The following is a 20476-nucleotide window of genomic DNA, read 5'->3' as shown; positions in this document are numbered from 1 at the left end:
TTTTTCGAAATTCAAAAATTTATTTTTTAAAAACGAAGCCGATCACCACTTTATAATAATTCCACAAGTTCACACGCATCGTGAGAAAACCTTTGAGGTGCATTTTGGATTTTTCTGGTTTTCAAAATTAAAAAAAAACACCTGGAAATTTTCGAAAACAACCCATTGTGACCTTTAATCTTGACCAATGACATCAAATTTTGTGTTTATTCGATCGAGCTTGGTGGTTCAGCGCACACCTTAACTTTCAAATTGCATTATTCCCTTCTCAAAATTCGCCCAATATTTCCCGTAAAACCTGAAAAAGTGAAAATTCTTACAAAAAAACGATGTTAAAAATTTCTGTGGTTTTAATAATCAAGAAAACGTCTGGTGAAAAATGTCCAGTAGACAAACAATCCAGATATTTTGCATTTTAAAGCAAACATAAAAAGTAATTTAATTCCATAAACGCAGAAACAAACAATAAAATTCCATCTTGCGATAACACACAAATAAGTTTATTAAGCTTGCGTGCGATTGATTGCTCAAAACAAAACAGGGACAAGTCATCTGCGTGTATCCGAATTTGCCAGCGGCCGGCCTTTCGTTGTGTGTCGTGTTCAGCAATTGGGCAAAAAGCCGGCCATGCAAAGTACACACTAGAGCAGCCGGCTGGCTGTGTTGTTAGAAGCGAGAAGAGCATGAATGGGGAATAATTTAGCGAGCAGGTTTTATTCAGCTGTTATTGTAGACGGAAAGCAAAACAGTTTAGCGCACGCGGCTCCGGACAATGGACGGCCATTAGGACGGCAAGGTCGGCTGATTTGATGCCTGCCGGAATCGCGACTACTACTCTCTCTCTCTCTCTCTCTCTCTCTCTCTCTCTCTCTCTCTCTCTCTCTCTCTCGTCCGTCCATTCGTCATTACTGCGTATTTTCCTTACTGACAAGTGCAGAGGAAATTGCCTTCGTGTAATAGTGTTTCCGTTAGATTGCCTAGTTAGTTTCGCTTTGTGTCAAAACATTTTTGTAATAAATTAAAAAGAAGCAGAGACCAAGATTTGTTTCAATGAATCAAAGACTACCATGGCGGTCTTTTGGTGCCGGTGACGCTTTTCGGCAACTGCGGCGGGCGCATCTTGCGACTCTGGGGAAATTAGGCGTGAGTGATGCGCGCGTGAATCCGGAGCCGACGCCGAAATTATTATTACCGCCGATGCAGACAATGCGGCGGCGGCTTAATAATCAGGCCTTGATTGTAAGCGATTGCCTCTTCGGAGCTTTGTCCCTGGTCTCTCGCTGCGGGCTTGGAAACGTCGATCTAATAAGCGTAATTTCAGAGAAGGAAATCATCCCACCAAAATGCGAAGTCTGACAGCTTCATTCAGTGTGGAGTCTGGAAAATTTGTATCAAAAGAGAGTTTTAAAATGAGATTTATGCTGAGGTCTCAATGAGCAGTGAAATGCGAGTCTGCGGAAAGCTTGGCTCGGGTGACTCGTTCGTCTTTTTATTTCGGCACTTTGCTGGTGAGAATATGTGCTGTAAATTTGATGGCCGGCACTTAAGCGCGAATTCGGGCGATGAAGTTTCGAGAGGCCATATTCCAATCCGGCCAGCTTTTTGGGTCACGCAAAGTGCGAAGTGACTTACAGGAGCCATTTGGCTGCTCTGCGACGACCAAATGCGCATTCCGGCCACACGCAGAGCGAAAGAGAGAGAGAGAGAGAGAGAGGTGTCGGCCAATAAAGTCGGTAAGTAGGCTGCTGGCGGGCTAATTGGCCACTCAGCCCTAATGGCCGCACTGGCGTTGGTTTGTTTGCCCGCTCGTTCTGTTTGTTGTACACGCCGTGTGTTGTTTAAGTCCTCATCTTTTGCTTCATCAGTCTGAGTGCTGGCTGCTCGGCCATTTTGGCTGCGAACCCAATACTCACAGCAGCAGCGGCGGCGGCGGCAGCGGTGCCGGCTAACTTAATAAAACCAAATGAAATTTGGGCTGCGTCGGCGGCTGATTTAAATAATGGTGTTTACCCCCAGCCAATATAATAGGCGGAGAGGGGAGTGCCAAGTTAGTTTCGAGTGCTGAGCAAACTTTCTTTCCCGCGTGCACAGATTTATAATTGATGGCTGGTGCTGCTAGTGCCGTAGCCGCGCGCACTTGCCACCTTCTAATGAAAAGACACTTGATAAAACTTTGTTGCGTGCGCGCGCCCAGCCCTTTGTCTTTGCAGGTGCGAACGAGGTGCAGGCCAATTTATTGCCAAGACCCCGAAACTTCGTGATTTTGGAAACGCGTATACTTCCCGAACTCCTCCAGAGAAACGCAGGGACTTGAAATTCCTTCTAATCTCCTTTTGTTGCGGCTGTCAAATTGGGCGCTCTTCGTAACTGGGATTAAAGTCTAATTGTAGTACCGAGGTGAATGAGTAATGGCATTTTCCCTTGAATACAATCTTTGACAAATTTTCTGAGCACACCAATCGATTCTTGAGGGTCGAGTTCAAGTTTTTCCAACCAAAGGGTCCAGCGTAACGAACAACTTTATTTCCCGCCAAAACAATTTTTGGTTATTATTACCTGTATTTTATATTTGGAATAAAGAGCAAATTTAATTTTAGAGTTCATTTACAGTGCCTAGTGAAAGCCAAAATTTGATAAGGAAACGAGCAAACAGCCGATTCAACATGAATGTGGCGCGTTTGCAAAATTGTCCATGCGTTTGCTGGACGCCGAGTGGATTTGGGCAACAAATTGAATCGCTAAATAATCCGCAAGCTGCAAATTGAGTGGTAATTATAGTCTAATCCAGCATACTCAGTGTGTCACATATGCTTAGAAAATGGCAGCACAGCACCGCTCGCGGTGCTTTGAACCGACGCGCGGGGAAACACGCAAAAACTCTCACTCTCGTAGACTGTACGGCGAAATTCAATTAATGCAGTCGAGCCTTTTTGCAGCGCTCATATTTGCACGATGAAAGAGATGGATGCGATCGGCACGGGAAAGAACACAAACCAGCTCGATTTCCACCAGCCACCAGCTTTTCACGAGTGTGTCCGCCGTGTTGGGGGGAAAAATTGTGCTGTAAACGCTGCGGCCGGACAAGCGCGAGAGGGAAAAAATAGGGCTGCCGGATTATTGAATTTGCAAGCCATGCTATTCATCAATTTTTTGTTTATTTCCAATCTACACCGTTTCAGCTTGAATCAACATTATTTGCAGCACAATTTCGAGAACGGGTTAGAAAATTATAGCCGTTACATGTCGAAAAGTTTTCACCCGTTGGAAAGGGTTAGGTCAGATCACAGCGACGCGGGGGTCAACGGGGGTGAAACGGGATGGATATTTTATTGCATCTGCAACGAACGCACGAAAGAGATTGCCGTCGTTTGGTGACCTGATCTTTAATATCGATCTGCGGGTAAATATCGCAGCGAGCGCCGTTTGACAAAAAAATACTCCGCCGCCGCCGCTTTGATCTCGGCCGCAATATCCTCTTTCACTTTCGACATTTTTGCAGTTTCGCCGAATAGACTGTGCAAAGATAAATATTGATGGCGACGTTGGTGTGGGAATTGTGATATTTTTCCCTTGATGCGCGCCCCCCCGACACCAGCGTGTGTTTGTTCAGACGGAATGAAAAAGAAAAGGGGAAAAAATGTATCCAAAAATGTGGGTCAAAGCGTGGGCTTACCGATTTGAAGGGAAACGCGGCAGCTTCCAACCTGAAACACGAAAGATAACAAAAATAAGCTTGATTGAATCCGGTCCCCGTGGACTTTTTGACTCGCTTGCAACTCGAGCCGACGTCTATAACAAGATATTGATTTGTTCGGATAGATTTTACAAAAATACTTTGAATACAAATTGTGATTTATGTTGAAACAGTGCATGTTTCGCTCTAAAAGCACATGTTTGTGCACGTTCGGCACCTGTGTGCACGCAATCCTGATTCAGACATTTGCACGCAAATGGAGCTTGGCCCGAAATCAATGGCCGCCAATTACGAGCAGCGTCGGCATCCGAAACCGCAAAAGCAATCGGTGCTACTTTTCCGGCGTGCAGTATTGCAGTGCAGCAGGTTTTCACGGCGGCGACGGGCGACGCAATTATGCGCGCTGACAGTTTGCGAGAGGTGACTCGTCGGATATAATGCGATATCCGCGCCGATGAATTGCGAGCGGCAGAGTAATAGCATTAAACCCTGCCTCGGCAAACACAGCGCAGAGAGCGAGCCTCTAATCTGGTTTTGGCGGCCCGGGCAGGTGCGTGCGTGCTAACTTGGAATCCAAAGTGGAATTGGGTGCGGGAATTGGTAGACAATCGACAAGTAATGGATTAAACTACGTGTCCGCTGTGATCTGAGGCGATCAAATTATATACACAGTTTCAGTTGGGCACTGTTCAATTCGGCTTATTGTCTCATTGGTAGGAAAAATATAAGAGATATGCTGCATTCTGGAAAAATTCAGGTTTAGCCAATCGTCGTAGAATCGTGAAAAGCTATTTTTGAAACATAAAATCATTTCCAACGTTTCTACGGCGAATGGCTGGACTGATTTTGGTTTTCAGTACGTCAAAAGAAAGCACGTTAAGTTAAAAATGCACAATGGCAAGATTGAATCTGAAATCACAACGGAAAAGTGCCTTAAAATTAAATTTATTAAAAACAAAGTATACGGTGGCGCCATCTGTTGGCAGCTTCGAGCACTCTAAGGGCTTATGCAACTGGTGAATTCAAAGTAGAGTTTATAAATTGGATAAATTGAATGAACGCGCCCTACATTTCTGAGACAGCAAATTCATTCCTGACGATCATAAATATAAGGTTAGGCAGCCGAATCCATCAATGTAAACGTAAAAACCGTAACTATTGTGCATAAAAGTGACACAAGAATGCGACCAATTGAAGAAGGGAGTGGTTCTCTGATTGGCCAGTCTGCCAGTAGCCAGCCTTGTTGCTTAATTACGCTGAATGCCTCTGTGTCGCTGCCGTTGCTACGTCACAAAGCCAATCAGAAAACTATCTGATTGGTCGCCGGCGTTCTTGGGGCCTTTTTCAGACCAAAAACCACCAAATTAACGGTTATTTTCGATTTTCGTTTCCACTGATTTTCAGCACAGTCGACCGAGCGTTTTGGCTGTCCGTTTGAACCCAAGAATCGATTTGCACTGTCAAAAGTGAAATTACTGTTAAATATATTCAAAGAAAAGAACGTCAACAATTAATTTGAAACATTGATGTCATGGCAAATGTTTGGTACAACGCGAAATTATACCCCGGCGTCGCATGCACGCCACTTTTTGTACACAGCACGGCGTATGAATTATTAAGAGCTTTTAGCGGCGAAAACGCCATGAATGTTTTAATTTACTCAAGCTGCGTGCTATCACGAGCACACTTGGAAATTAATTGTCAACATTCACGAAAGCTGAAATGCAAAAAGCAGACCGACGCCTGTGAGGAAAACTGGCCTTGTTACATCTCAATTAAACTGTGCTTTGTGATGAATAGTGGAGAAGCAATTAATTTGTTTCCAAATCGTACCGATTGGACCACAAACCTCAAAGCAAACCACATAGTTTCTGCTCTCCTTTCACAAGTTTTGGGATGAGAAGCCCAGCCAGCCAGCAGTTTCAAGGGCAAAGACTGAAAAGCCGAGCCGAAGGGGTCAGCGGCTGCACCTTTTGGCGGCTTTGATCAAACTTTGGTTCAATTTGCGGGCGGGGTTCGTTCGTCTCGTGCTGATGAAAAACAATCAATTACCCGGCAGGCACTTTCTGATCGTCAGCGCAGGAGTGCGGCGCGATGAATAATTAATTGCTAATCCTATATTATATTGCGCACCTGATTCCCGCTCGCTGGGTCGCGCTTCCCAAGCTCAGGTGCGCAAATGAAAATTAATTAAGGCTGCCGTCTCGATAAACACACTCGGCCGCGTGTTTACTTGGCCCGGCGCAATATGCAAATCGCGACGAGACAAAGGCACAATTCGCACTCTCCTTAACGCGCGCGTGCCGATTCTGGGCGGCTGGCCCCGGCACCTCTCGCCACCGCACCGTCTTCGCAGCCAAAATTAATTAGGCTCGGGCGGAATTGCACGTTGCAATTAGCAGCTCCATCCGGCGGAGCATTTGCATGACAAAGTTGCTAAGTCAAACACGAGTCAGAGAAGGAGAAATTTGTTCTCAGCGCCGCAAAAACTGCGCGGCGAGCCAGCGCTCGGTGCATTCAATTGTTCACTCGCGCGCTTTAATTGCATTTCTTCCATGCGGAAGCTTGCGTGCTCAACTTTCTGCCGAGCGGAAAGCGGTTTAATAAAACAATATTCATATTGTCGTGATTTGCCTGGAAATTAATACACGTGAGAGCGTGCATCAAAACTGATTGAAACTAGGAACTTATATAAATACGACCCCTTATTTTGAATGATATTTTTAAAAACCATAAATTCATTTTTGATTAAAATGTAGTTATTTTGAATCGTCTCTTAATGCCAGAAATTTATAAAAAATACAAATTTTTATGAACAAGATCAATATTTAAAATCACTCCTAAATAGATTTCAGTTTTATTCGATGGTGCATGACCATAGCGCTGACCCAAATTAAAATAAAATGTTTTACTACGTTCAGAATAATAATCTTTATTGACTTTTGGCGAGGTCATCATATATACAGTTGTGGTAACCTTTCTCTCTGTAACACCACGAAAAATGTTATGCCTGGCTGTTTCCTGTAACTTACGGTCCACGCAGAGCCGGGAGGGCTGTCCGACATGCCGAGCAAACCTGCGCCTCCGCCGCCGCCGCGCCGATACTTCTCTATTTAACACTCAATCTGCTGCTGGGCCAAGCCATTCTCAAAAGCCTCTCCTCAATATTACTTATTCTGCCTCGCTTAATATTATATTTGCTCTCTTTAATTATGCTTCTAACAATAAACTCACTCTCCTTAAACTGTGATCCACTGAACTATATTATTCAACTAGGCTGATTAATAATGCCAACCATCGGTCATAATTATTACCAACTCGGCTGCTCATGCACGGCAGCGAGTTGGAATAATTATGAGACTTTAGAAATATTAATTGCCTCACTGCTTGTGAGCAGTCCGAAATCCTTAGAATACAATATCTGCGTCTTGCTGGCCTGGCAAGAGCGCGCGACTAAATATTCTCAGCAACTTCTAATCTCAAATAAATAGTCCAGTTTCTCCAAAATTAGCAAAACTATGAAACTTGCAACTGATTGATAAATTAATCTACTTTATATTAATTACGTTATTATCTTTGGATTCTCTGTATTTTATCAAATGGAAAAGTGGAAATTATACACTGCCATTTAACTGCTGTCTAACAATGATTTATGATATGGTTTTATTGGAACGTAAGTGACTCTAACAATTATAAAAAGGCTTTCAATCGCGATATTGGTCATATTTACCGTTACGTTAACTATTAAAACGCAGACGAGACTTAGACAAAATGCTTACTTATTACTGTGGCTGGCTGGCGCGTACGCTAGGTGTTGCTCGGCAGAGGTCGGAAAACCATCTCAGAGGAAGCCCAAATGCAGCCTCTCCGATAACTCGGGGGAGGGTGCATTTGGCTGCCAGTTTACGCGTCAGCCAGTGGTTGGTTCAGACAAATCGTGCGCTGAGGGCGCGAAACTCACGTTAAAGTTAAACAGTGCTCGTCTTACGCTTCCAAAATAAAGTGCCAATTCATACACATAATACGGTGGTTGGTTACGGTGCTCTGGGCGCCTTGTCATGGCGCCCCTAAGGTCCGTAGCAGGCCAGAACGTTGTACAACAACAGTACATCAGATATGTTACATTCTAATAATATGCCCCCCAATTGCAATGCACACACAATAATACAAAAAAAAACATTTATGAATAAAGGTTCTAATCTGATTGGCAATTTGAATTTAACAACAACAAAAATGAAATCAGTGTGACCGACACTTCCAGTTCAAAGGAACGACAATAACAAAACGATGACATTTATGCTTAGCATTCTTCGTGTTTGCGAGATTATCTGCGATGGCGGGAGATGAATAAAAGAGCATTTTTACAGCCTTCTGTTTCGCTGGAAATGAGAAAAAGTCAATTTCCTTTAGCTCGGCGACTGCAGTGATATATTTATTAATAAAAAAATATAAAAGAATTGATGGAAGGCACCGCAAAGTACGATATTGAAAAACTTCTTGCGCTCTTGAAGAGCAGTGCGCTCCGTGCAATATTGCGCTGCCTTTATGGCAATTTGAGCGATAAATCTGGGCCGCGCGCGCGTGAGCACCTTCTCAGATTCTCTCAATCCAGAATCCAATAAATCGAGTCAGCCGCAATGCCTGTCGCGCGCGCGCGCCTGCGGAATGTTTTCCGCAAAACAATAATAATGCTGGAAAATTATTGGATTCTTTCTGCCCCATGAAAGAATCTGGCTGCAGAAGCGAGCAATTACGGCCAGATAAGCCGACGTGCAGCAGGAAATATAAAATATAATACGACTCTCGGCAAAGCGGCCACAGCGAGTTTTATTTTTTGCGGAAGTTAGCAGTTTGTATTGCAATCTCCGGCTAATTATTATCCCCGCCGCTGCAGCTAGCATGAGAGAGCTAACAATAAGCAGTCTTGTTTGTTCCCATGATAAATGTCCGAATTATACGCAGATGGAAATAATAGAGAGCGAGCGTCTGCATATTGACTAGCTTTTTCGACTTTACATATTATTTCCACCGAGGTACATTGCCTTTTTTAATTAATTTTCCGTGGAACCACGCCCCCATTTAAGAATTCCCTTTGTTTGCGTACTCTCTTAGTTTTTTTTTTAAAAAATCGCAAATTTTCAAAAAAAAAATAATTATTCTAATTCACCAGTTGTGTAAGCCCTTAGTGTTTGAAGCCGTCAACAGATGATACCACCGACCGTATAATTTCGAAACTAAGGCACTTGTGCTGCCATTTCAGACTCAATCGTGCCCCTGTGCATCCTTTTGACGTGCTGAAATCCAAAATCGATTAATAGATTTTTTCTGCAAACATTATTTTTTATTTTGTTTCTAGAAACCAGATTGATCTAAAGGGGCAAGTGGATATTAATTGAACAGCAAAATGTCTGCGTTTAATTTTTTCTCAATTTGGACAAATTGTGTTCTGTCGATTTTAACTTAAAACGAGAACTGGCAACTTTAAGTTTCAAGCGTCTTAGTGGGCGATCAGCAGAAAGCATTCTTAATGCTCTGCTGGTAATCAAATTAAACCGAAATTATGATAACGCAGGCACGGCTTGTTTACCCTTTGGAAGAAGTTGGTGCAAACAACAGCAGGCTCACTAACGAGCACGCATTCAGGCAAACGAAGGAGCTGGGGGTGGCGGAGGCGGCGTGCCCAGCCCAACAACGCACACACACTACATAATATTCACGCAGCAAATAACGCGCGGCGGTGGTTGTGTGAGCGAGTGAGCTAGGGAGAGAGACAATTAAGCATGGGAGCGTTTCGGCTCTTATCATTGCCAGCCAGCTGCGCGGCTAAACCGAAATGCGAAATAAAATGTGTACAGCAAGCAGGCAAGCGGACGGGTCGGATTTGTGTCCAGCCAGCCGGCGGCGTGAAACCAGCCGCCTGCGCTCAACTCTTTCTCCGCCCGCAAACTCTTCAGCTCCTGGGACCGACTTTAATTAATTTTTCCGAAACACTTGGGTAAACTCAGTTGGAAAAATAAGGCGTTTTCCCTGAAGGTTGTGTCTGTTTGACAAGGGGAATCAGAAAAATATGGTGTTTTTTCGCTTTAAAGATAATTGATGTACATAGGGGGCGCGGTTATTGAAAATTAATCGAGTTGTTGGATGCAATAATAAGTATGTAGTTGATCAATAAACAATTTGTTCTACAATTTGTTATAATCCTTGATAATAGTTAAAATTCAAATTTTTCAAATTTTCTCCAAAATTTATAGCGCTTGACCACATTTTCTCGGCAGATTTCGATTGCTCTCGTCGAGATCTGTCCAACAGCGAATGAATCCTTTTATTAGGGAAACTCTTTTCTGTGACATAAAATTAATATTTCTAGTAAGGAGACAGTACTCACCATTTGAAAAGCAGGCCAATTTCGCAACCACTTTTCTCAAAAATTTACGCTGTTACTTAAATCAATTTTGGCTTCAACTAAATCCTAATGGATCAGTTCATGCATTATTTGCAACAAGCATTTTCCACAACTTTGCAGTATCAATCCTCTTTAATTCAATAGATTTTTATAAAAGGTGATAATTTTAAAAAAAAAAAATCTAAATCTAAATCTGCGCCTGAAGTCAAAATTTTAACTAAAGGTGTCATAATTTCTTGAAAAGTGGTCTGATTTCAAGCAATTTGACATACATCTGGTATTCGGCTAGACGAATCGAACGGTTTTATTTATAATTTATGCAAAGTTGGTGATTTTTCCTAAAACTACTAACAGAAAATGGAATGCAGAAAGGTAACGGCTTGTGCTAGAGTTTTAATTTCTCTTAGTTAGTTGTCAAAAAATCAAGCTTCGTTTTATTTGCGTCCTGTTAAGTTTTAATCAACTCTTCAAACAGCTTGAACATTATCGTCAATGCTTGAAATGGAAATGGCGCAGTACATTGTTGACACTCAGCGTCGATGAAGAGGGAATTGGCCACCTTGAGGGTCTTTTCCTTTCCAGCTGCTGGTGGTGTAATATCGACAAGTATTCCAATGGGAATAGATTTATTTTTCATATCAAATCCCGTGGGAAAGGACCGGAAAATAAACGTTGACGGCAGTTAAAATCGGGTTTTGAATCCAAGCGGCGCAAACTCTCAGCAATGCGGTGGTGGTAATCAAATCATTGCCGGCATAATTCACGTGGCCCGGCGTGCCATCGCTCGCTTTTTTCCCTCAATTGAGAAATCCGGCTGGGCGGTGCGGTTCGGTGTGGCGAGCTGATGAAATATTCACGCGCGGCTCACAATTGAAAGGCAAAACTGGAAGAGGGAAGAGGGGTCGGCCGCTTACATTTGCAAGCAGACCGCAGGGAGCATCCAATTTGGCCGCAATTTGGACGAAAAAAGGGTAAAAAGACCGCACTCGGCTGAAAGCACATAAAGCGCGCGCGCCGCGTGTGTGTGTGTGTGTGCTGCATTTGTGTCTGTGAGTAAAGTTTAATAAAAGAAAGGCAGCGCTCGCGCCAGAGATAATGATCGCACTGGGAGCATAATAACGCCGGCGCTGTGCAATGACGTGCTAAACCTCTTTCGGGCCCGTCTCGTCCTCGTATATTTTTACAACCAGCGAGTAGATAAACAAAAGAAATTGAATATCTCGCCTCCTGTTGATAGCTCCAGCTGGCGAATAATGAAGCTTATGCAAGCGGCCGGCCTGCGCAGCGCGGCGCGTTGCCTACCCAGCGCCTGCCACTGCCTCTCTCTCGGAATACTAATTCAGCGGCTGCTGATCGTAAAACGGAACGACGCGTGTCTTCTCGGCAAAATAAGAAAAAAAAGACAACCAACAAACACATCGAGAATAATTCCCCTGCAGCGCCAGTGATTAAGCACAATCGCTTTTCATAAAGTTTTAAAACGTCGGGCGCGCCACAATTTTTTTCCCAGATCGACAAGATTTATGCCCCCTGTAGAATTCAAAGAGCCTTTTGTTTACGGCAGGAAGGAAGACGACAGCCGGGAAACTAGAAAAGAAATGGCTCCAGTTGACGCTACACTTGGCTCGTGTACATTTTTCCGTCCATCTCGCGACGACCGCTCGCTGCCTGAAGGCTGAACAAACAAGGATTGTCTCGACGAAACACGGCGCATGCATTTTTTATCACGGCCGGATTACAAGTTGCACTCGTAACCCTATTAGTGGTATACATGGATTTTGTTTAATCATAATTAGGCGAAAATTATGGGGGTTTCCCCTGCCATTCGATAGAAGGAGAAAATTTGGCAAATGGAATAAACAAATTCCAAGCTGTCATAATTCCTTGAAAATTGATCGCATTTCAATTAATTTTACATTTGCAGCGAGACAAATCGAATGATGTGCCATTTTCATAATTTTTCAAAAGTTCTTGATTTTTCTATAATTTTCCAACCAAAATGTTTTCCGGGAAAATCGCGTGCGAATGTTTAACAGATTGTGCTACAGTTTTAATTTTTCCTAGGTAAAGTGTCATAAAATCAAGCTCCATTTGTTCGTCCTGGTAAGTTTGAATCAGCTTTTCAAACTGTTTTTCTGGGAAATTGGTTGAAGGAAAAGTTTTCCAGAATACGATATATAAATAGCAAATTGTATCAGCTCTCCGGATTTAGCAAGATTTTTCCTCGAGCGCTCAAAGCTGCTGAATTATAAAGCCCCTTTTTGTTTATAAATATTTTTGTGCATCCAGATATAGATATATTTTTTCAAACGATCAAAGATAAAGCCATTCATATAATTCATTATATTTCGCAGCTGTCAAGCCATCAAAAAGGCTCGAGGTGCCTTGCGGGCGTCCGTTTTCTTGCCGCTTTTGTTTACTGCCTGCCTTTGAAGCTTAATGAAAATCTTCGACGTCAACCTGCTGATTTGCAAAGTAGGACAAAGAGAACAGCGCTCACGTGCGTGTGTGTGTCTGCGACAGGTGCTCAAAGCGCGTCATTTCGTCAGAGCGGGAGAAGAAAAATTGAAAGAACCCATTTTTTAATCACGCAAAAAAGCAACTCGGGTGCAAATACGACACCTGCTTTTCGCTCACACTCATTTCCAACGAGGCAGCCGCGCTCTTTCATCAGCTTTTATTATGGAAAGAGCCGAGGCGGCGGCCTCTTACCTTTTCACGTGCAGATCTCCTTTCGACTTTGATCTCGCGCTGCGAGAATATTACACACACACACCTGAGAGGAATACACCGCCAGATTTGCATGCCAGCCGAAATCTTTTGAGCCGGATTTGGCTCAAAAGGGGGCCATGCACGAGTCTACTCTCCTACTGCTGTATGAAATTACAATTATTCTTGTGGCACCACACCAGCGCACCGAATGTAATTACAAACAAACACAGCCGCATGTCCTTTGAGCCGTTCACTATTCATCCATGTGTGTATTTATTCATGCACGGCGCCAGCAGGCCGGCCAGCCGGCCAACAACAGAAAGCAGTCTCTGCCCACTGCTAACTCGAGTTGCCAATTCAATTGCTCTTTGAGCGAGTGTGAGCGTGCGTGTATGCCCGCCGATTCTCTACTGACAATTTGCTTTTCGCAAGAGAAACCGTTTTGCCTACTAATGCGCACAAATTTCAGCCTGATTCTGACGCATAGAAGACAGGGGCAAATTCAAATTCAAACTACGCTCACGCTTTATTATTTTTATCTTCAAAACAAATATGATATACCAAATCCAAGTGCCAAAGTGTTTTCTCAATTATTTATGAATTGTTTTTGGAGCAATTTAATTGATTTTTTTAGTTATTAAGTGTCCAAAATTCGCTAAAAATTATTTCCTACGCTTTTTTTAAAGTGGCGAATACAGATGAATACAAAAATGTTTAATTATTAGGATTCATTTGCTTTTTAAATAAGAATAAACTAAAAAATTCAACTAAAATGGTTGATTAGAAAAAATTCTTCCAATATTTGCCGACATTCTAATCACCAAATCTCGAGTTTTAGCCATAAGAATTACAAAAACTGCACATCATTCGAGTCTATCAACCTCCCCTAGATAGCTGATAGGTTTTGGGGATGATCTGATCACCCACCAACTCTTTTTACTATATCTGAAATAAAAATTTATTAGTAAAAATGCGATGTAATTTCCGGTTCTGCAATTTAATTTTTAATATGAACCTGTTCACTCTCTGTAAAGGGTAAAAGGTGGTAGGTTGAGGTAGATTCTCAATAATTAATTGAAGAGTACTGTGATCAGATTAGATCATTTATTTATTTGCATTTCAGTGAAAGGGTTTACAAAAACCTGTAATTTTTATTCGAGCTCAGCATGTTTGGCGACTGCAGCGACTGTAGTAAAAAATTAAATTTTAAATTCTACAATACACGTTTAGTTTGGTTGGCGAGCCGAGTAAAACTGCTGTAACGTGACCTGCGTGACATTTGTCGCGAAGTCTGCTGCGCTGCTCGTTAAACACTACTTCCTCGGGCCGAAAAATCTCGTCTGCGCAAAAAGCCGCGAGGGCTACTTGGGTGCTGCTGGTGTGTGTCGGCGGGGCGGAGGCTGCGCGCCGCCAATATCACGCTTCACTTAGTGCCGCCGCGGGCTGGAATTACCCTCTCTTTCTCTCTCTCTCTCTCTCTCTCTCTCTCTCTCTCTCTCTCTCTCTCTCTCTCTCTCTCTCTCTCTCTCTCTCTCTCTCTCACACACACACACACTGCCTGCTCTCGCCCAAACGCCGGCGGCAGAGTCGAGGAAAGATCTTATCGCGTCTTAATATTTCATCGATTATCGGGCGCGCGCGACGCCTTTTGGCGGTGCCGCGTGCGCCGAGCTACGTGTGAAATGAGCCATTAACGAATTATTATCAAGTTGTGCGCCGCTCGCAAAAGTTTAATAAGGTGGCACACGCACGTTTGCATGCTTGATTGCAATATGAATGGATTTTTAACACTCCCGCCGGCTGAGTTTGCGGCTGCTCCCCCGCAACTTTTCCACCAAATTCGAGCAAGTCGAGAGTTTTCATTGTGCTTTCATTGCGGAAGGGCTTTCAGCCACCTTTGGCAGTTGCGATTGATATGTTATTTTACATTGATAGGCACAAAAATATTTAAAATATAAACGCGATATTTTATTTTTGTGCTTAGCCTGGATATTTCTTCATAGAACGGTTGGCACTGCACCACATTTAACAATTGATTTTAAATTTAGCGCAAGCTAAAAGGTCTGTGGTTTAATTGTGTATTCATTAATCTGGCCGTTTTAATATCGGAAGAGCAATCGCGGACCGAGCATTATTGTTTATTCATCTGTTTCATTAGGCGGCTCGCGCCTCGCTTGCTCAACAAATATCAATATTTGAGCGCGCCAGCCAGCCGGCCAGAATTTCCCCAATTAAAATTACGGCTGAATGCATCAGGCGCCAAATCCTAGCTGGCCTGTTTGATAGGCAGCGTGCAGAATTCATACACAAAATCCGCATGTTCTGCGAAATGAATAATCCAGGCGGTGAATTTAATTCCGAACTGTCCGTTCATATGAATTACAAATCCGAGCGGCCTAGCCCACGTTTTTGACCTTTGCTGTTGCATTATTCAACCGAAAAACATCAACGTATATAGCTTCTAGAAATTCCAGCTGCAATAGCAGATGAATATGCATGCCGCGCGGTGGCGAAGAAAAGTGTTGTCTTATTTCTTTTCTTGCTGCTGCACACTCGGGCATAAAATAAGTGAGTTGTAACTTGGCACGGGATTTGCACGGACTGAATACATTAGACGTGCAGATTTATTTGCAGCCTTCTTTGCTTCGCGAGATTGCGAACACGCAGCAAGAAACACAAGAGCATAATCCTGGAAGAGAAGAAGAAGAAGAAGAAGAAGTCTGTGCGCGTACCTTAAGAAGGATGAGCCTTGAGGAGAGCACTCATGCAGCGACTGCCTCCACCCCGCAAAGCCGCTTACACTCGCGAGACGCCTGCAACAACAAAGATTAAAAATTAATTGCTGCTCGGGTGAAATTACTTTTTAATTCCAATTAGTCGGCTAAATTAGTGGATTAGCACGTTGCGTCGGCCCAGCTATTTCAATTTAAACAACAAAATGTACAATCAAATATTTTACTGCAATTTTTTAGGGAAATTGTGTGAAAGAGTTTTTTCCAAATGTAAAACTGCGCACTTTAGTAATTTAAATAAAATTTTACGAATCCTAGGAATTCAGGAGTGATACCCCCAAAAAATGACCAGAATGTTCTCGATTATCTTTTTTCTTAATCGATTTTAATATCGATATTTCAATCAATTAAGTAGTATCGAGTATCTTTACTACGCTTGGAGAGCGTGCTGCTCTGTTTGGGACTAATTAGTTTTCGATTAATTAAATGTGCGCGGCACATAAAATCTCTAGAGAGGGGCGTTAAATTCATCGTCTAATATTCAGTGAGGACGCGGTCCATCCGTCTTGCGGGTGTAATTGCCAAAGGCAATTCTCGAGACAATTACCGACTGGTTGCGTAGCAAGGCCGTGCGCCATGCACTCTCACTCAAACACACTGGGCAAACAGCTAGAAGAGAGGCGATTGCATTAGGCTAATTCCGCCCCCCGGTGGGGTGTGTGTGTTTGCCCAGCCATAATCCTAATGACAAAGTACATAATAGCCGGGCGCGCAAGTCATGCATGGGAGCTAAGCGGCGCCTAGATTGCTGCTGGCGCCTCTCGGCTCGAGAGGAGCTTGAACTTTCGAGACCCTTGATGAAGTCGCACTTGTTTTAAACTGGGGCACAAAACAGCCACCCCTTGTGCATCTTTGCGAGCGGAAAATTGCCGCTTCATGGCCTTCTAAACCAGCCCACTCACTCGCCGAGAAATATGGCGGTAAAGAGCAAGTGCGCGCACCCAAAGTTGCTGCCACGTTCCGCCTTTTTATCTCCACCAAATTGATTACGCCCATTTAGATACAAAACTTGGATACTCTAGCAAATGAGCCAGGTAATGTCGCAGACAATATATATATAAAACCGCTGATAAATAAGTTTGTGATGTGTTTTCGGGTTCCAAATAATTGTGCGCAGTCGGCAGTATATCTCTTGCAAATGTTGTGGCGCGCGGCTGAAAGAAACACGGCTCACTGCGTTAAAAAGAGTGTAGATTTTGCACTGGCAAGCTGAATGATGGATGGATTAAACATTTGCATAAACTGCCGCCGCCTCGTTTCGAGTGTGCGAGAGCTCGTCGCGAGGCAACCAGCCTGTGGGCGTGCTTACATATTCCGCTGTCTCCACGCACATTACTCGGAAGTCGGAAAGATTGCCGCTAATGCGGCTTCGAGACACCACGCGGCCACCCTCGCCCCAGGGGCGGATCCAGGCCACTAAAAATAAACTCTGATTAAGGAGCAATTTTCACCACGGCTAAAGTGACCTCCCTCTCAAAGTCATCTGTTAACACGGCCGTAAAGCTTTTTGAACTTGCAATCGCGCCTATCGCGAGCTATGGTGTTCAGGTGATCTGGCCGCACCTGACACTGAGTGACTTTGCCAAGTCAGAGTCAGTAAAGTCGAGATTTTAAAAAAAGCACTTGACTTATCAAAGTACATGAAATCGAGATTGTCTTACAAACTGGCTGACACTAGTTTCTTTGTAGATGACTTAGCTGATAGATTTGCTCTTCTTCACAACACAAATTATAATAAATTCATTCAAAACCAGTGGTTTAAGATTTTCCGGATTGAGCCGGGGTTTTTCGACACGCCCGCGATGGTTGACCAGAGTTGGAAAGCCGTGTGCTACACAAACAGGCACACGCTAACACGTCATGCTTGTCACGGCTTTCACTATCTACTGTGGAAATTAAAGAATTTCATACTGAAGCTCTTCCTGGCTGTGTCTGTAAACTTTGTGATAAGAGCATGGAATTCTATCACTTTTTAAGCTGTGACAAAAACCAGATGAGTCTGACTCAGGCTGCAAAATTGCCAGCCAAATGACTGACTTTATATTTTGTTACTTACTAGAATCTGTTGTACACAAACTTGTGTTTAACAAACAAATTGAAATTGAAATTGATTAAGGAGAATGACCCCCTTATCACGATTTTTGATCATTTTATAAGGGGCGGAAAAGGTTGACACCCTTAGTTTGCTTCAACTAACTAATCTAGAGGCCATGAACGGTGTTCAGTTTTTGCATATCCGACGCTAATAGATGCAGAGATTTGGTGAAAAACGTCTTTTTAAGTTGGGAGAGGCAGGCGATAAAAAAAGTGTGAGCTGAATCTCGTGTTCTAATGGTTGCATTTACACAAAACTTGCATACGGTTCTAACGATGTACTGAAGTTTTTTACGGTGATTGACACGGAGCTCTTCTGTGCAATAAGGTGCAAACAATAAAAAATCAATGAAAGTATTATTTTTAGGGTTTAAACACTAGATTTCTTTTATATTGTTAATTGAAATTGATTTGTAAATGCACGGATTTAGGAATTGAAAAGCTTCATTTTCTTAAAATTCTTCTACAGAATTTTGGTGGTTATATCCTAATTCATTCTTCACCTTAAAACAAATCATCTGTTTCTGGTCATTTTTCATTTCATAAAAATATCAAACTTTCCAAAAAATAAATAAATTTCTTCCTTCCCCCTTTCCCCCAGCACTCTGCCCATTATTTAGTATTCCTCGACGGCTTTTAACAAAAGCTCGTCGCGCACTAGGTCACCCTCCATTTTTACTCGACCCGCTGGCTGATGAACTCTGTGTTTGCTCCCTCCGCCACTGGCCTAAAGCCCCCCGGCAAAAATGCGAGTCGGAAAAATTCGCGTTTCGCACAGCAAATTTTAATATCAGCACGGCCGCCGACGCACACACAGTTCCTCAAACACACACACACACGCTCACTTTTTCACAAATTTATTCATATCCGCGCGCACGGGGCGCTGCAAATATACAAGAGGGAAATGATAAATTGCCTCTTGTAAAATTTGCATAGCTCGAGAGATATTTCTTCTTTGCCAAGCCGGCGATATGACACTGCTCCATAATATTTTGTGTCATGCCTCATGAGCTTTATATTTACCCTTTAGCAGGCTGCCACGCTCATATGCATACAGATCACGCTGCAAATAAAAATTCCGCTTGATTTTCCTCTATTCAGCGCGCGAGGAAAATGTGAAGAACGACGACAAATGAAATGTGTATGCGCTGGAACGAATAAAAAAACGAAAAAAGCCGGCCGGCCGAGCAGCATCATCTTGCTCGGCTCTGGCAAATGAAAAAGCTTTTAACTATATTAAAAAAGTAATTTTTGTGACAGTTGTCTTTTGCCGGTCGTGTTTTCGCTTACCAGGGCACCCGGCTCTTGTTTTTGTTGTTATTAAAATGCTCTCTTCATTACGCGGCGAAAATTTAGACGCGCGTCGTGTGTGAGTGCGAGCGAGCGAGCGCATTGTTTCGGATCTGGCGAACTGCGGGGCATGCTTTTTAATTGCGGCTTTTGCATGCGGCAAGGTTGTTCATTTGCAAAGAGCAGCGTGCGTGCGGCTTCACCTCTCTGCGTGCCACGAAAAACGACAAAACAAACATTTGTTAAATACCAAAAAGGACAAGTTTCACCAAACGCGCGTGTTAACACATAAAAACATGTTTTAGAATTGAAGGTCAATAGAATTTGTCAACTGGTTATAAAATTAGTTGTTCCAACCAGGAAAAATATGCCATATTGTTAATTCAAACTACTTTAGTTTCCTTCATTAAAGTAAAATCCTTTTCACCAATGGATAGATCAAGACAGCGGGAAAAATCTGAAATTAAACTGTTCCTCGGTCCTGATTTCGTTATTATTGCAAAATTTCAAAAACAATAAACTATTTACCATAATCAGGTATGCTGAATGTTTTTAAAAATTTATTTTCATATAGATAATGGACACAATTCTTCGGAATCAAGTTTTTTTAGAAAATCATATTTATTTAAAAAAAAATTACAAGTCCAGCCAATTCAAGACGAATTGACGGCTGGTGCTCGTTCAGCTGCTGCAAAGTGTTTTAGCAAAAATAGATAAACACATTTTGCGCTTGAAGAGCTCCTATTAAAGACGAACTAATGAAGCTGCAGAAACACTGGTTCTCGGATAAAACCAGGCAGCACTCGTTCCCAATCGCCGCCGACAATTCCTTTATCTCATCTGTCTGTCTGTCTGTGATTAATTCATTCTCCGGTTCTTTTGAAGAAAGGAGAAATATTTCAATCGTGCTCTGATGAAATGCTTTGAAGTGGCGGCGATAATAAAGCGCGAGCGGAGACAAGCAGCGGCGTCTGCTACTTCCTCGCAGGCGTGCCTGCTCAGTGCTCGCCGAACGCATACAAATTATTAGATATTGATTGGCAACAGCAGCCATTGATCCGCGCTCCGTAATGGGCGCTCTCGAGTTTGAAAAGAAGTCCTTTCCGCAGCGGCCGCACTCGACTTCTTCATCTAAAATTCAAAATGAATTCGTCGGCACGAAGCGGTGGCAGCGAGAATTGTGTCAAGTAAAACGCAAGCTCCCTGCTCTCTCTCTCTCTCTCTCTCTCTCTCTCTCTCTCTCTCTCTCTCTCTCTCTCTCTCTCTCTCTCTCTCTCTCTCTCTCTCTCTCTCTCTCTCTTTGTCTTTCCCAAGCAAATCCACCTCGAGGCATTCTGCAAAGGCGCGGCGTAAATTTCGCCGCATAATATAATGCCAAAGAAAAGGAATTGTGCAAGGAAGGAATTCCTCCTCCTCGGGGAAGGAAAAAAGCACCGAGAGTGCGAGCGCTCGCGCGCGAGAGAGAGAAAACTGCGCTGCCTGCCTTCATGC

At 43.1% G+C, this 20476-nt stretch overlaps 1 protein-coding gene across 6 annotated transcripts in view; it reads right to left on the bottom strand.

The window, feature by feature from the left end:
• Positions 1-20476, bottom strand: part of LOC135941461 (uncharacterized) — a 155009-nt gene that overhangs the window by 71520 nt on the left and 63013 nt on the right. For 3 of the 6 annotated variants that reach the window (XM_065487013.1, XM_065487016.1, XM_065487018.1), the window contains exons 2-3: positions 15542-15622; positions 3674-3704 (exon numbers count right to left, since the gene is read on the bottom strand). The gene's annotated coding sequence lies outside the window, so the exon portion shown is untranslated. The remainder of the gene's footprint in view (positions 1-3673; positions 3705-15541; positions 15623-20476) is intronic. The other 3 variants (XM_065487015.1, XM_065487019.1, XM_065487017.1) reach the window with 1 other exon arrangement.

Source organism: Cloeon dipterum, chromosome 3, assembly GCF_949628265.1.
Source record: "Cloeon dipterum chromosome 3, ieCloDipt1.1, whole genome shotgun sequence".
In the NCBI taxonomy this organism is placed as follows: Eukaryota; Metazoa; Arthropoda; class Insecta; order Ephemeroptera; family Baetidae; genus Cloeon; species Cloeon dipterum.
Note: the sequence above shows the minus strand (reverse complement) of the source record. Positions and strands in the feature narration are given on the sequence as shown.